Source organism: Pongo pygmaeus, chromosome 2 (genome assembly GCF_028885625.2).
Source record: "Pongo pygmaeus isolate AG05252 chromosome 2, NHGRI_mPonPyg2-v2.0_pri, whole genome shotgun sequence".
NCBI classification, from domain to species: Eukaryota; Metazoa; Chordata; class Mammalia; order Primates; family Hominidae; genus Pongo; species Pongo pygmaeus.
Window position 1 is genome coordinate 149,457,048 of NC_085930.1, and position 17,314 is coordinate 149,474,361.

The 17,314-nt window shown below is 40.7% G+C and overlaps 1 long non-coding RNA gene across 1 annotated transcript in view; it reads right to left on the reverse strand.

Moving 5' to 3' along the window:
* Positions 1–278: 278 nt before the first annotated feature.
* LOC134739191 (uncharacterized) overlaps positions 279–17,314 on the reverse strand; it is a 172,376-nt gene continuing 155,340 nt past the window's right edge. The window contains exon 4 of the long non-coding RNA XR_010125771.1: positions 279–520. This is a non-coding gene — a long non-coding RNA (uncharacterized LOC134739191). The remainder of the gene's footprint in view (positions 521–17,314) is intronic.

Here is a 17,314-nt window from a genome sequence, read left to right on the forward strand (position 1 = left end):
AGCCTTTGGGGTTCATTTCATCTTCCACCTGACTCTGAACTTGAAGAAGATAGAAGCCTGGATTATTCTCCATTTATAGTCACCCTCCATCCATTCTCTGCTCTGCATTGCACCCAGAGGCTGACCTTCAGGGACCACATCACAGTTCCCTTGCTTTTCAGCTTCCAGTTGGGTCCGGCCAGTGATAGGCATCATAATGAGAGAAGACAGGGGGACAGAGTTGAGAAAATTTGTTATCCTACACTAGAGCTGCTGTAATAAATTACCACAGACTTGGATGGCTTAAAACAACAGAAATTTATTCTGTCACCATTCTGAAAGACAGAGGTTTGAAATCAAAGTGTTGGCAGGGTTGGTTCCTGCTGGCAACTCTGAGGGAGCACCTGCTCCATGCCTCTCTCCTGGCTTCTGGCAGCTGCTGCCATCCGCGGTGTTCCTTGGCTTGTAGGTGCATCACTCCAACCTCTGCCTCCATCTCCACATGGTGTTCTCCTCTCTGGGTCTGAGTCTGTCTCTTCTCCTATTATAAGGACACCAATCATATCGGATTAAAGACCACCCTAATCTAGTATGGCCTCATCTTAATTATTATGTCCTGATTTCATCACAAGGACTCTATTTCAAAAAAAAAAAAAGGCCACATTCACAGATACCAAAGGTTAGGACTTCAATATATCTTTGGAGCGACACAGTTCAACCCATAACACACCCCTGCCTGGCCACTGCTGTGGCTCTGGATGGCTCCTCTGAGCCACTACACCTATCCAGTGGCCTGTCTTTCACATCCAATATACTATTTCCTCTCCCAACCCTTTCAGGGCATGCTGCTAGTGTCCAGGAGCCTCACAATCTTTTGTCCTTGCCCTGCCCACACCACCTTTACTCACAGTCCCTTCACTGAACCCTCCTGCGCAGCCCTCTAAGTGCTCATCTCTTTCCTTGCCAATAAACTGGCCCATGGCCAAATTGTGAAGTCAGAAAAATGCAAGAGTATTACAAAAAACATTTGTGGAGTTTGACCTGTGTCTTTGGTGTGTGACAGGCACAGAGATGGCTGCACCACCTAGGTGTAAAGGAATGCATGGGAAGCTGGCTGAAACAACCTGGGAGCAAACTGCCTTCCACCCACAGCTGGACAGAGGTGCATCCTGCGTTTTAGCCCCAGGGCTACATTATGGAAGCCAGATGGGTCATTTTGAAAAGACCAAAACTGCCTTCTCTCTCAGGACAAGGCCACCCCAGCAGGTAAGAACTTTCCTACCCCTTTCTTCCACTCTACTCAGGAGGAGCAAGAGGCAGTGTGGGGAAGAGGGTGGAGAAAGCTAGAAGAGCAATTCAGAGAAAAACAGAGGCTGACTGTCGATGCTCGCTGCATCCTCAGTGCCCCCACCCAGCAAGGTTTCACATCCAGAAGTAGACTCACAGCTGAGGAAGGTGAAACTCGAAAGCAATTCTGAATTTTTGTTACTGCTCAGAAGTGAACCTTGAAACTATGAAGATGAGACTGTTCTTGTGATTGAAAGTGAACAAAGAATGTTTTTACCTAAGATTGACAAGAAAAGTTACGGTACTGTGTAGCAATTTCATTTTGGATGCAAGGAAGAGTGGTTCACAGACCAGGTCTGATGGGATAGTTGTGCAAAAGAATAAATACACATAAATACTTGTCTCCTGCTAGCACCTTGTCCGGTTCCGCTCATTCTATGTGCTTGATAAAAGGAGCTAGAGCTAGAGATATGAATATAAATATAGATCCAATAAACATCAGAAACAAGTGTAAATAAAGTAGAAAGATGAATCAAGAGACAGCATACATAAATTTGGGGTTCACAGGGTCAGACAAGGGTGAAAGGCTGGACTGCAAATATGGCTCCGAGATTCCTGGGAGCCAAAAGAAGACAATCAATTATAAATTTGAATCTGTCCATGGAAAATCAAGCATAGTAGTTTCTTGGATGAAACAATGCCTTTCTTGTATTCAAGGCTTCAAATTTTCATGTGGCTCTTCAAACAGGGTCCACTGATTTACTGTCAATATCCTCACCAACAAGCTACGACAAATACTATAGTGGAGTTTCACCGATCAGCTCCCTACATCATCTATCAAAAGAAGCTGAGAACAGGGCAGAAAATGCACATTTATGGAAAGTTAACACAATCGGATATAAGTAGGTCGCTCCTCTTGGTCTGGCTTGATGGTTTTTTACTGTTTTCACTGGAGCAGCCATTAGAACGGTGCACACTGATGAATTTCACAAATCAGGAGATGGGGGCAGCACGGGCAGATGGAAGAGCCCTGTGGAAAGCAAAGAAGTCACTATTTTTCATCATCCACATTCCTCAGGAAAGAAAACTCATCCATCACTGGCAGCAAACACTGGCATAAAAAGTCTAACCTGCTCAGGTGATTGAGGCAACCTCAGGCTTTCCATGGTACCCAGAAGGCACCATATATATGAAATATATTTTCTTTTTGAGGAAGATTTAATTTTTTTCTAGGTTTTGATTCACAAAACACAATTAGGAGCTTATTCGTGTTAATTCCAACTACAACTGAACACTGAAGCTGAATGGTGTCAGAAAATGAAATGATCTTCCATCAAGATTAAATATGTGTGTCCTGAAAGACTATTTTTCTAAAGTGGAGTTATTCTAACAAGAAATTGATTTGGATGTACAAGTATACTATTATTCAAATAACTTTCAAACATAACAAGGCTTAGAGAAAAAATGCCATTTTCTACCTCAACAGAGCATGTAATGGTTTGTCACTGCATGTAAAGTTTAATTTGTACAAAAACTCAATATGTCTTCCTGAAGCCCTCCCTCTCTGAGACCCAGGCAGGGCTATCTAGATCTTCTTTCTCACTTCTGTCTGCCTATGAAGTTTTAGGAATGAATGAATACGAGAGAGTCTATCACCAGCTGCACTGCTCCCAACTCCAAACTACAAGGAAGATTAAAGACGGTCTTTAGAAGGAAATTCCCAAACCACATGGGCATCACCACAGTTAGGAACTAAGTCAATGCTAGCCAGAGAGAGAGAGGAGCACCTGGGGCAGGTGGCCATGAGGACATCCAGACTGAGAGAGCAACATGTGCCAATGCCAGAGGCTGCAGAGCTGTGAGAGCAGGTGCATGTTAGGGAGAGGATCCTGGAAGCACCCCAGGGCCAGGAAGTGGGGCTGGTGCCAGGGGCAGGGGTCAGATCTCAAAGGTCTCTCCTCATGTGTCCTGGAAAGAAGTTTGGGTTTTCTTTCTCCTGAAGGTGATGGAAGACACACCAGTGAAGGATTTTGACCAGGGCAGTGACACTGACCATCAGAAAGCCTTCAAGAGTGTATCCCCAGACAGAAGCATGGATCTAAGATACCAGCTGCATCCTGTACTCCGTTTGACTTTTGTTCACATACATTTCAGGTGTGTGACTTCCTCCATTCATGGATTGTCAGCTTCCAGAGGGCAAGATCATGTGCTCTTCCGAGTTCCCAGAGGTCCCTGACTTCACAGCTCATGTGTCCTTGGTATAGAGTCCACCTGCTTCTTTGCATACATGGCCTTGGGTGACACCATAGCCTTGCTCCAGCATTAGACTGGTCAGTTCCCTTCTCTGATTTCACTAACCAGGAACTTTCTCAAAGAGCCAGTGCTTTTGCTGTAATTAGGAAAAGGCCTCCCTCCCTCCAGTGCCCCTTCTCCAAATGTACATAGCCAGGGTGTGTGATTGGGCAACAGAACACGGGCTGGTTCTCAGGCCCACTAAATCCTTCAGGCAGGCACTCTTGGACAGAGCGTAGCCTGCACAGTCATACCTGGCAGCCCTGTCTTTCCAGGTCAGGGACAGGAAGCACACAAATATTTGAAAACGACTGTTCAAAATCCTTCAAGCCAATACACATGGGGTGCTCTTGAAAAAAATCTGTGTGCTTTATTTGTGGTTTGGATATGTGCTGTTATATGTGCATTTTTTAAAAAAGCAGGAAGTGTACAGAGCAAACTGTCATGAGAGGTTATCTTAGAGAAGCAAGACTGGAGGGAAGGAAGGTTGATTTTATTTGTGGCTGTTTTGTATAAGGAGCATGTATAACTTTTATAATGCAATTTTTCAAGTTAAAAAAAAATTTCCTCAAGGCTCAGTTCAGGCCCTGATCCTGCAGTCTTAAGACTCCAAGCCTGTTGTCTTTCCTATCTCATAACACCTAATGGGCAGAGCAGAGACCCCCAAGTCAAGCCCAGTGCCATGTGTTTTCTGATGCTTTCCCTTCATCTGTGCATAGACAGAAGGGTGAATGAGATGTTCCAGCCCAGCTGAGAATCACAGCCCCGTGCCTGAGGGTTTTAGTGCTAAATGCCCCTAATTATAAAGAGAGTACCAAATGCTTATTTTTTTTTATACTTTAAGTTTTAGGGAACATGTGCACAATGTGCAGGTTAGTTACATATGTATACATGTGCCATGTTGGTGTGCTGCACCCATTAACTCGTCATTTAACATTAGATATATCTCCTAATGCTATCCCTCCCCCCTCCCCCCACCCCACAACAGGCCCCGGTGAAACAACCAAGTGGTCCTATAAGCCTGCCCTACTACTCCCCTCTCCTTATACACAGACTAGAAAGTCAAAGGAGGTCGTTAATGAGAGAAAGAGTCCTTGGGGGAGATGGCTATGAAAGGAGTGGGGAGATGAGTGCTCCTGTCCAACCCAGGCCAGGTGAGAAGGGCTCTTAGGACAACACTCAGAGAGATGGAGGATGCTGCAGAAAGGGAGCTTGACCATCCTCTCCAGCCAGATGCTTGCCGAGTTGCAGAAATCCCTGTCTTGTCCCAGGGCTGCCCCAGTAAAGAATGTGGGGACACTCTTCTTCGGAGACTTGGACAAGAGTTGCCTGTGCTTTAGGGGAGAGAAGGCATAGTCTCCTGGATCTCAGCTGGAGAATTCTGAGGGTGGGAGGCTGAGCAGAGCAGCCCATGAGGAAAGAGAGGCACAGAATTTGGAGGAGCAAGGGTGTGCCTCCCATAAGCCAAGGAGCCCCAGCAGGAAGGGACTGTGTTGTGGGCAGGAGCTAGGGACAGGAGCCACAAGAGGCCAGGCAGGGAGTGCCTCACCAGGAGGCCAGGGATCTGGGTGGTAAGGCCCCCTCCTGAGAGGCTTCTGAAAAACCCACACATGTAACTGCAAGACAGCAAGCACATTCCTCCCTGGCACTAAAAACCATCCATAGCCAGCCCCTGTGAGCCAACAAGGAACCACAACAGCAGAGCCCATTACGTACAGGGGCTTTGACCCCTTTCTTCAAATTCTCCCTCCTCTTGCCCATCCCCCAAAAATCCTAATGACGAAGAGAGAATGAAAGAAGACCTGAGTCACACACAGGCCGGGCTGAGCTGGGGAGAGGGAGAAGCTTTAGAGGGGAGAGAGGGAGTCTGAAGTTGCAATTTGACCCCAAGGACCATTTGCTGCCTGAACATGATTCTCAGCTGTCAAAATGACCATCATTATAGCTGACAGGACCACATTACAAGATCTGCCTGAACTGTTGTCAAGGGGTAGGAAAGGGAAAAACAACAGAGCATGTTTGAAGCCTGTGATTGGAGAAAAATTCTTGTTTTGTGCTGTCAGTTGTAGGTAAGTATGTGTATCATCAAGAAGATATAATCTCTTCATAGGAAAGGATTATGTAGCCTATGTCCCTGGCATCAACTTGTCCAGCACCGGGAGCCCATGCAACACCTAATAGATCTGTACTGATCCATGAATGGTGGTCTGATTCAGCGAAACTCACAACCCAGACAGCCCCCTCCATTTGGAAACTGTATTAGTCTGTTTTCACACTGCTGACAAAGACATATCTGAGAGTGGGAGAGGAGAAAAGAGGTTTAATCGGACTTACAGTTCCACATGGCTGGGGAGGCCTCAGAATCATGGCAGGAGGTGAAAGGCACTTCTTACATAGCAACAGCAAGAGAAAATGAGGAAGAAGCAAAAGCAAAAACCCCTGATAAACTCATCAGATCTCATGAGACTTATTCACTATCACGAGAATAGCACAGGAAAGACCAGTCCCCATGATTCAATTACCTCCCCTTGGGCCCCTCCCACAACACGTGGGAATTCTGGGAGATACAATTCAAGTTGAGATTTGGGTGGAGGCGCAGCCAAACTATATCAGAAACTGACCTCATTTAAAAAATATTTAACAGTTTTAACTAAAGACCCTGCAGAGCCTTTGCTATAGTAATGTGCACCTCAACCCTCCTAGATGGGAATTGAGTATGCAACTTTTTCAAAATATCTAACTACCAGCATGCCTTTTATTAGAACCTCTGATAAGTTCACATAAAACTGTAAGGATGCTTATTTAGAAACTACTGCCCTCACATCACTGACTCAGCATCTGTCAGGAATAGGGTCCAAGCCCCTAGCCCCCAACTGAGGGATCCTCTTTTCTCTTGTTTATTCATCTAGTTGAGAAACACTCTTGCATGTTTACTCTGCACCAGACAATCCACTTAGTGCTGGAGTACAGCAGAAGACAGGGCGAACAGTGTTGTTTTCCCTCTGGAGCACTCTAGCCAGAGAAAACAATAGTACAAACGAACAATGAATGTGAACCAAGACATAAGCCATGAAGGAGAGCTGAGAGCTCCAAAAGCCCACGAAAGGATTACCTAATCCAGTTGGAGGTGTCAAGGAAGGTGGTCCTAAGGAAGGGTCATGCAAACTTACAACAGGAGTATGAATGTAAAATAGTGGAGAGGAGAGAGAACCAGAGAAAATTCTGGGCTGAAGAAGCAGCATGCACAAGAGGCAGAAAAAACTTGGCTACTTTCCAAACCCATGTTTCAACTCCATGCCTAGCGACACCAGATATTTTGAAGGAAAAAATACACGAAAAGAAAACTGCACATTAGAAGTTTCTTGAAAATTAAAACATACATCAGCAATCTCTTTGTTTTCCAGGAACCACTAACATTTTCTCACATTTCTCTTCCATGCAGAGTCTGTCGACATTAAATTACTTCCCAGTACCATCCTTGCCAGCCTGAGCATCTAATATCTCCTCATGTGAGGAATCAATGATGGATGTGCCATAGCTTTCCTTTACTGCATGGCCCAATCTATCATCATGCATTTTATAAATTAGTATTCTTAAATTCCCATCATAAGTCAGCGTCTTTTGATTTACGTAATATGGACCCGATTTATGGATCATTGCAATAATTTATACCTCAGATAACAAATTTGTTGACCCAGCACTAAAATGTATAAGTCACTGAGCACTTTTCTCAGTGACACAGATAGGTACTAAATCATTCTAGTAATTTATATCAGCAGGGAACAAATTTAGGGTATGAGACCATGGAAAGGCTAAGCTTTGGAAGACTCTGAGGATCATTATTCTCCTCAAAGGCCCCAAAAGGATGGTCAAATGCCCTTTAACCCACACATTCCACTTCCAAGAATTCAGCCTAAAGGAAATAAATAGTATAAAAGAAAGAAATAGCTATAGCATGCCTTTGTAGTAGAATTTAGGCAGATAAAATGTTGGAGACAATATAGACGTCCAGGAGTAAGAAATAATTTGCCAACATATAAGTCATCAACTAAATGCATATAATGTTAGGTGGCCAATAAAAATGATTCCTAGAATTCAATGGTTCTAAACAAAGGTCCGTTTTACCTCCCAGACAATATTTGGCAATGTCTAAAAACATTTTTGATTGTCACACCTGGGAGACTCGGGCCCTCTGAATTCTAGTGGGTAGAGGTCAGGGGTACTGTGAAGCATCCTACAATGAACTAGACAGCCCCCTGCAATAGATACTTATCTAGTGCAAAATATAAATAGTGCCAAAGTTGAAAAATCTTGCAATAATTACATGCAATATAAAGAAAGTGTTTTACTGAAACAAAGTGACTTGTGGACAACCAGAATACAAAACTGCATTCATGTTATAACTTCAGCTATAAAACCTACATATGAATATGGCTCAGGACTACAGAGAGACAAGATAAAAAGAAGGCAGATATATTGTTAGGAGCATGGAACTATAGATAATTCTTTAATATTGATTTTATTTTTGCAAAGCTTTTCAATAAATAAAAATAAAAAAAATACTTTACAGCAAATGAATTATATTAAAGAGGAAGTAAATGAAAGATGGAAAGAAATGAGAAAAAAATAGAAGCCTCAAACACAAAGCAGGTGTTTTAGGCAAATGTTCACCCACCTGCCTGAAATTCAGAATCCTTTATAAAAATTCTTAGACCAAACTTTAGCCTCTCACTATGAAATGACCATTTTTATCTCTAATAATATTCCTTACATGATTTTAATACAGCCTATCAGTTATAAACTGGTATAACACCAATCTTCTTAGGCTTAGTATTTGCATGGTATATATTTTTCTTCCTATTCCTTCAATCTGTTGTGTCTCTGTGTATCTTTTAAACAGCATAGGGATGGGTCTTGCTTTTTTATACAATCTGTCAATTGCTGCCTTTTAAACAACATGTTCAGTCCGTTTATATTTAATGTAATTCTTATTGTCTACTTATTTTTTCTGTTCTTTCTTCCTGTATTATCCTGTATTACTAACTTTACTGGGGTTAATTAAGCTTTTCTCAGTTTAACATTCTGTCTTCTCTATTGGCTTTTTAGCTATAACTGCTTTTATTATGTCTTCTGTTTGCCTACTAAATTAAAATATGCATTTTTGTCATAATCTGCCTGGAATAGATATTATACCACTTCATTATAATGAAAAAACTTACAAAGTATAATTCTGTTTATACTATCTCCTTCCCTTTGCATTATTGTTGCATATTTTACTTCTACATATATTTTAAATGCCACAATCCATTAGGGTTAGGGTTAGGGTTAGGGTTAGGGTTAGCATTTTTGCTTTCAACAGTCCATTGAATTTAAGGAACATAGAAAATAAAGAAAAATAGTATTCTCTATTTACTATTTCCATTGATCTTCTTTCCTCTCTGTAGAATTAGATTTCAATCTGGTATCATTTCCCTTCCACCTAAAAAACTTTTTTAGCACATCTTGAGTTCAGATCTGCTAGCAACAAATTCTCTCAGCTTTTATTTATCTGAAAATGTTTTGTTGTACCTTTTTTTCTATTAATGTTTTCTCATTAAAGCTCTCAAACATGCAGGAAAGTTGAAATAATATTACGCTGCATATTTACTACCTAGAATTCAATGATTGGCATTTGATTATAATTGTTTTATTACATACCTATCATCTATCCATCTCTCTATCCATCAATTCACCTTATTTTTACATAAGTTTCAGATATAAGTACATTTTACTATAAATACTTTAGCATGTGTATCATAACTGTAGTTAGTATTCACATTTTTTAAATTTTGAGGTGAAATTTACATACAACAAAATGCACAAATCTTAAGTGTATCAATTGATCTGGCGTATGTGTACACATGTGCAACCCAAACCTCTTTCAAAATACAGAACATTACTTCACTCCAAAAAATTCCCTCATGTCACTTCCCAGAAAAATCTCTGCCTTGCTCCTCAAGGCAACAACTGTTCTTTTTTTCCTCCATAGATTATTTTTAGTACTTTAGTAATTCATATAAATGAAATTACATAGTATGTGGTCTTTTTTGAGGTTTACAATGGATAAATCTGAGGATTCATTTATATCATTGTATCAGTGGTTCACTCATATTTCTGAATAGTGTTTAACTGTTTCTCTATGTGTTTACTGTTTGTCTCCTCTGTTTATTCTTCCTCTGCTCCTCCTTTCCTGCTTTTGTTTTGGATTAATTAAATGATTTTTAGAATTCTTCTCTGGCTTTTTGACTATGTCTGTTTGCATTGTAGTTTTTATGATTGCTATAGGAAGTATAATATACATCCTTAATTTTTCACAGTCTATTTAGAGATAATATTGTACCATTTTATGTTAAATATAGAAATCTTGCAATAATATAGATACATTTATCTACTGTGGTAGGCAGAATTTTAAAGATGGCCCTAAGACTCCTATCTCCTAGTTATTCAATCAAATACTAATCTAGGGACTGCTGGGAAGGGATTTTACAGATATAATTAAAGAGCAAAGCCAGTTCATATTAAGATACAGAGATTACCCAGGTGGGCTTGAACCATAAGGTAAGTCTTTTAAAAGCAGAGAGTGTTCTCTGGCTGGTAGCAAAAGAGAAAGTCAGAGATTTGAAGTACAAGAGGAATTTGAAGTTCCAGTGCTGGTTTAAGATGGAGGGGGCCATATGCCAAGAAACTTGGGAAGCCTTTAGAAATTGAGAGCAGCCCTTCGCTGACAGCCAACAAATAAACAGGCTACAACAATAAGGAATTGAATTTCACAAACAAACTGAATGAGCTTGGAAGTAGATTCTTCTCTAAAGCCTCCAAATAAAAGCCCCACCTAGCCAACACCTTGATTTTGGCCTTCAGCTGAACCATGTTGAACTTCCAACCTACTAAACTGTGAGCGAATAGATTTATGATGTTTTAAGCCACCACATTTGTAGTAATTTGTTAAGCGGAAATAGAAAATTAACACACCCATCCCCCATTCTTTATCTTATGACTTTTATACATTATTTACACTGACATATGTTTAAAATCCCACAAGACAATGTTATAATTTTGACTTCAAACTGTCATAATTGTTTAATTAAGAGGAAAGTAGTCTTTTATACTTTATTTGCCCACATATTTACCATTCTGATGTTCTTCATTCTTTTCTGCACATCTGAGTTTCTATCTGGTATCATTTCCTTTCAGCCTAAATAAATACCTTTAGCATTTTGTGTAGTGCAAGCCTGCTATCAATTAATTTTCGTGTGTAAGTGTGTTTATAATCTGAAAGTGCCTTAATTTTGCCTTTATTCTTAAAGGATATTTTTGAATGACATAGTATTCTGTGTTGACAGTTTGTTTGTTTTCCCAATGCTTTAAAAGCTTGTTCTATTGTCTTCTGAGCCCCATTTTTTTCCTGAGGGTAAGTCAACGGTCACTTGGAACACATTATCCTGTATGTACTGCACCATCTTTCTCCTGATGTTTCCAAAATGTTTTTATCTTTGGTTTTCAGCAGTTTGACAATGATATGTCCGGGTGTGAGTTTATTTGAATTTATCTTGCTTAGACTTTACTTAGCTTCCTAGATTTTGGGGTTGTTGTTTCTTAGCAACTTTTGACATTTCCAGCCAAAATTCATCAAAATGTTTCTGTCTTATTCTCTCTCCTTTCCTCCTAGAACTGTAATTACCTGTATTTTAGACCACTTGTTGCTATACCACAGGTCACTAAGTCTGTTTATTTCTTCCTACCCTTTTTCACTTTGTTCTTCTGTTTGGATGGATTTTACTGCATGTCTTCATCTTCGCTGTTCCTTTTTTCAGTTGTATGTATAATCTGCTGTTCCACACAATGAAATGTCTTTAAGGTGTATATATATTTTTTTAATTTTAGGATTTCCAATTGGCTCTCTTTTATAGTTTTTACACCTTCTCTAAAATTTCCACATCTCTTCATTCACCATATTCATCTTTTCATGTAGCTTTTTTAATGTATTTACTATAGTTATTTCGAAGTTCCTGTCTGCTAATCTCAACCTCATTGCTACTTACTGATTTTTCTCTTGTCTATGGTTCCCATTCTCCTGTTTCTTTACATGTGTTATAATTTTTGTATATGCCAGGTATTGTTTATAAAATAATAGTAGAAGCTAAAGTATATAAATTGTGTGCTTTAGTTAGGCAGCTGGGGTAAAGATGTTTGGTTGCAGCTTTGATTAGCTTCCATTAAATTAGCTTCCATTAATTAGATTCCAGTAAATATGTCTTCAGATACTTAAATAAGTTGAGGCCTCTCCCTAAAGCACCACATGACTGCTAGACCTTAAGATTTTGAGACCACAGGCTGCTAGACCTCAAAACTGAAATCACAAAACTATTGAGAGTGCATTACATGATATTATGGGACCTCAGAACTGCAGGGCCAGGAAACCGCGAGACTACAAGAATGAGAGACCATGAGACTTCAAGATCCCAAGATTTTGAAACTGTAAGACTGCAGGATCACAAACTTTCTTTCTGCTTCCCAGCTCTGCCTCAAACCTCTGTTTATTACACAGGATTTCTATGTGAGAGAATTAATAAGCAGAGTAGATTATCTTTGCATTTAAGTCTCCTCCACATTCAAATCCAAAGGCCAGCCACAGATTTGTAAAAAAATAAAAATAAAAATAAATTGGCTGTTTCTTCTTATCCCAGCCAAGACTCTGGCAGGCTTGCTCTTTTGCCCACAATGTCCCTAACCTCGGTACAACCAACCCCTGATATGAAAGTGTCCACCCTTAGTTTACCTAAAAAGGACTGATATCTCTGGAGTCTATTTCTTTTATATTTCTTTGCACCTACAGCTCTTTGATGGCTGTAAAGACATGTTTGAGTCTATGGTTTGTTTATCCAGTGATTTCTTGTTAGCACTGAAGGTCATTTTTATCCTTCATTATTTCAATCAGAAGCAAACATTTTGTGTACATCCTTGCTCATCTTTCTTTTCCACTGCCATTACCATGAAAAGCTTTCTGGAATTGGTCCTAGGACAGTGTTCTCAGATAGTGCTGATCAGGTGTGGACTATAACCCTGGAAACTGCAAGGATAAAGTCATGACAAGGAAGTTCATGCCCTGAGAAGTTTGGTTACCCTCAATGATGCCAACTCCACAACCCATCACTCACCCTCAGAGATTCTCAGGGATCTGCTACACAGGAATTTTACTTCTTTTAAGATTACTTATATTATTAGCCTAAAAAACTGGTTCCTTAAATTTCTTCTATTCCATGAAGAGCTTCTCTTTAAGTTCTAAATTTATCTCCTTCAGACTTTGAGAAGAACCCTCTAATCCTAATATATTGCCTAATACATTAGGATTCAATTTCAGATTCTCAATGCATTATAGGGAAAGGGTCAATTATGTGCAAGGCATGTATTTCAAAGCCCCACTTCATTCTCTCCCAACATTGATTGTCCCCAAGCCTGTCAAGAGCCACTTCAAAAGAAACTGCTTGAATTTCAAACCTAGCTCTGCCACTCACTAGCTGTGTGACCTCAGCTAGCTTGTTAGCCTGTCTGTATATCAGTTTTCCCATCTTCAAAATGAGGATCAATTTTGGTAATGATACTACCCCTTAGTGTCATTCTGAAAATTGAGCTGTCATTTGTAGAATGTGTTATGTGTCAGGGCTGTGCAAGTCATTTTTCATCCATTTTCTCATTTAAACTTACAGCAACCCTTTGAGGACATATTATTATAATCCATGTTTAGCTGATGAGAAGAGTGAGGTGTAGATGGGAAGTAACTTGACCAATGCAGCACAGCTAATAAGTGAAAGAGTATGGATTCAAACCCAAGTCTGACTATAGCCTGAGCTCTTAAGCACTCTGCAAGTATTTCCCAGACTTGCCAGAGCATGAGAATTACCTGAGCTACAGAGTGAAAATTCAGATTCCCAGGCCTAACCTCAGACCTACTGAATTGCCTCCTCCGTGATGGGGTCTAGGAATCTGTATTTTGGCAAGAGACTTCACATTACCTTTTTTTTTTTTGGGATGGAGTTTCACTCTTATTGCCCAGGCTGGAGTGCAATAACCCTATCTCAGCTCACCGCAACCTCCACCTGCCGGGTTCAAGCGATTCTCTTGCCTCAGCCTCCTGAGTATCTGGGATTACAGGCATGCACCACCACACATGGCTAATTTTGTGTGTTTTGGTAGAGACAGGGTTTCTCCATGTTGGTCAGGCTGGTCTCGAACTCCTAACCTCAGGTGATCTGTCTGCCTTGACCTCTCAAAGTGCTAAGATTATAGGCGTGAGCCACCACACCTGGCCCCCACATTACTTTTATTAGTAAAGTCTGGAAGGTGTCACTTACATTCTAACCATGTGCAACCTATACAACTCATGCTGAGAACAGCCCTCCCGTCTTTGTTCAAATAATGAGTACCACCTGGCAGCTCATGGAAAACCAGTCCAGTACATGTATAACTAACTCTATAAAATGTTTTAATTCCATGCATAGGGCTAAGCATGTGGCATTCTGGGAGCACAGAGGAGGGGCACTGTGCTATCCTCATGGCATGGGTTTTCCTCTCGACTTGGAAACTGATGGGACTGAGAGGCGGTGGCTACTTTTTATTGCTCTTAAGAAGGACTCGTGGAGAATCTGTGAGTTCATTCCTAGGAGGCAAACAATGCAAATGCAACATAGGAAAGGAATTTTTAATGTTGGCAAAGCTCATGTAAGCAGTCCTCTCTTTATCTAGAAAGTATGTTTGCTTGTGTTTTAGTATTTTTATCACATAATAAGAGGAGGAAAAAGATTTTCCCTGCCCAGTGTTTCAAATGAGGTAAGACAGCTGTTATTATATTCCGTAACTAGAGCTCCTCAAATAAGGTAGGAGCATTTCAGTTAAATATCACCAGCAACCCAAAATTTCTGCCCCAGGAAAGCAAAACGGAGAGGGCCAACCACTCCCTGCATTGAGATGGTTACCCAGGTGTGCTAACAGAGATTTAAAGCAGAGAGCAGGCATCCACTCTGCTGCCAACCCCAAAGACCAATAACAATAACAGAAAACCCTTACATAGCACTTACTACATGCCAGCTACTGTACTAAGTACTCCACGTATGTTAACTCATTGTTCCTTTCAACAACACTATGAGGTAGGTGCTATGGTCTGAATGTTTCTGTCCTCTGAAGTTTATGTGTTGGAATCCTAACTCCCATAATAATGGTTAGGAGATACAGACCTTGGGAGGTGATTAGATCATGAGAATAGAGCCCTCATGAGTGGGATCTGTGCCATTGTAAAGGAGGCTTTAGAGAGCTGCCTTGCTTCTTCCACCATGTGAAGGTGGTACAGGGAGAAGGTGGGCCTTCACCAGATACAACATCTGTCCTAATTTTGGACTTCTCAGCCTCCAGAACTGTGAGAATTAAATTTCTGTTGTTTAAGCTATCCAGTCAATGCTATTTCGTTATAGCAGCCCGAAAGGACTAAGACAGTAGGTAAGAACCTCTATTTTGCAGATAAAGAAATGCAGACACAGAGAGTAACTTCCTGGTGTTATACACTACTAAGTGACAAAGCTAGAAGTTGAGCCCTGGCTGTCTGGGTTTGAGTCTCTACTTGAGTCCTGGACCAATTGGGCAAGTGACCATCTGGCAATATTAATGAGAGCCAGCTCTGATTTGACACTGCAGGTTTTAGGTGTCTGTCCGTCAGGTTCCTAAGATCTGTGTCTCATAGCAATTAAAATGGTCAGAATAGGTAGTGTGGCCAGAGAGGGGAGGTCCAAAGACCCCACTGCCCCACTGAGAGGTGAATGATGCAAATATGAGGGTGGAACATTTTCTGTTTAATAACAGTGAGATCAGGAAGCTAAAGGGATGAAAGGAATAGAGGGATTTAAAGTATGATCCAGAAAGTCTGAAAAGATTTGGAGTTGGGTGGGAGGAGGAATGAGGTCTTACCAGGCCTACTGAAATCACTGCACATGGGCAGCCATCTTCTCGGCCCACAGGCAGCTGACAGCTGTGTTCATCACGGCTGCTTATAAGGGATTCTTTGAGTTCCATTTAACTGAATTCCATTCACATTTACTGAACATATGCTATCTATTAGAGACTGTATTATGTGTTATAAATACCAAAATGAGTAAGGTCTGGGATATAGCCCTCATAGAGCTCAGAATCCAGTGGGGAAAGCAGAAATGCCAATCAATGGCACTTATTTTTAGTAGCAAAATATTGGAAATAAATGAAATCTCCAGGAACAGGGGATTGGTAAAGTACGGTATTTCCATTAAGCACTAGGCAGCTGTAGAAAAGAATAATTTGTATTAGTATAGAAGGGGATCAATGATATATTAAGTAAAAAAAGCAAGGTATGTTGCCTTCCACATAAAAATGGGGGGAAATTCCAGTATGTATTAGCACAAAAACAGTCTGAAAAGACACTAAAAACACTAACAACAGTGGTTCCTGGTATTGGAGAACTGGGAAAGCGCTAAAGGTGGGAAAGGAGAGTTTTGACTTGTTTATGTATTTTATTTATTTTATTTTATTTTGGAATGGAATCATAACTATTCAAAACATTAAATTAAAAAATAGATGTAACTGCAGCCAATAAAAACAGTCTTAGCATTGCCTCCCCATATAAATAATACCCCATTCTTTCTCCTTTTTCCTATCACACCCCAGTGCTGAGTTCCTGCACCATCCCTGCACTCCTCTTCATTAACCTCCTGCCCCTAACAACAGCATAAGTGGATTATTTCAAAGCAAACCCTAAGCCTACTGAACTCTCAAAGGCAATAGAGGACTCTGAAGGCCAGGCTCAGCTAAATGTTTCTGCTTCTTGCCTCTTTCCTCTTTAATTACAGTGTAATTTGCATTTATATGATTTCATTCTGCCATTGGGTTGTGGACAGCATTGATGATGATCAACATTCCATAACTTCCCATCATAGCTGGAGAGCAGGAGGATGGCCGCCATCTCAGATAAAATTCTATCCAATTAAACAGTTCATTGGACATGTCATGGTTTGAGGTTCTCGTTATCCTCTGCGTGCATGTCTCATGGATATTTCTTTACACCCATCATCGTAATAAGGTCTTAGTGCAGAAGACACTCCACGAATTATGCTCCCCCACTGAGTGATTATAATGACATTGACTTGAAAATGGGTCTCCTTAGACTTGCATGAGAAGCTGAGCTTTTTCATTTAATTGAATTGTTCTGGACTTTATTTTTCCAGGTCTTTTGTCTAAATGGTATCAGATGCTCCACATGATGAAACACGTCACAGACATTGACAAAATAATGTTGGCTCACTAACAGGGTACATCTACTGAGGGCAAATGTGTAAAAATGTGATTGGGTTTTCTCCAATCAATACCCCAGCACATGCTCCCTGCTCTGGATGGTGTGGCTCACCTGGCAACTGTGATTCACCTGGCCAGCTCCCCTGGTTGAAAATTCAAGGTCAACAATTAAAAGTACATGTAGTCTGTGTAAGTGTTCACCCATCTGAGGTGATTTTAGAGACCATGGCTGCCCCAAACCCATGCCCTACTCTGCTGCCAGGTACCTACCCAAAACATTGATGTGAATGTGTCACTTGCTAATTCAAACATCTCCATTTAAACCTCTGAGGAATGCAGCCTGGTTACTTGAAAATATCAAAGGTTTTCAGCAAGATGGGTCTGGGTTGGAACTCTGGCTGTACCACTT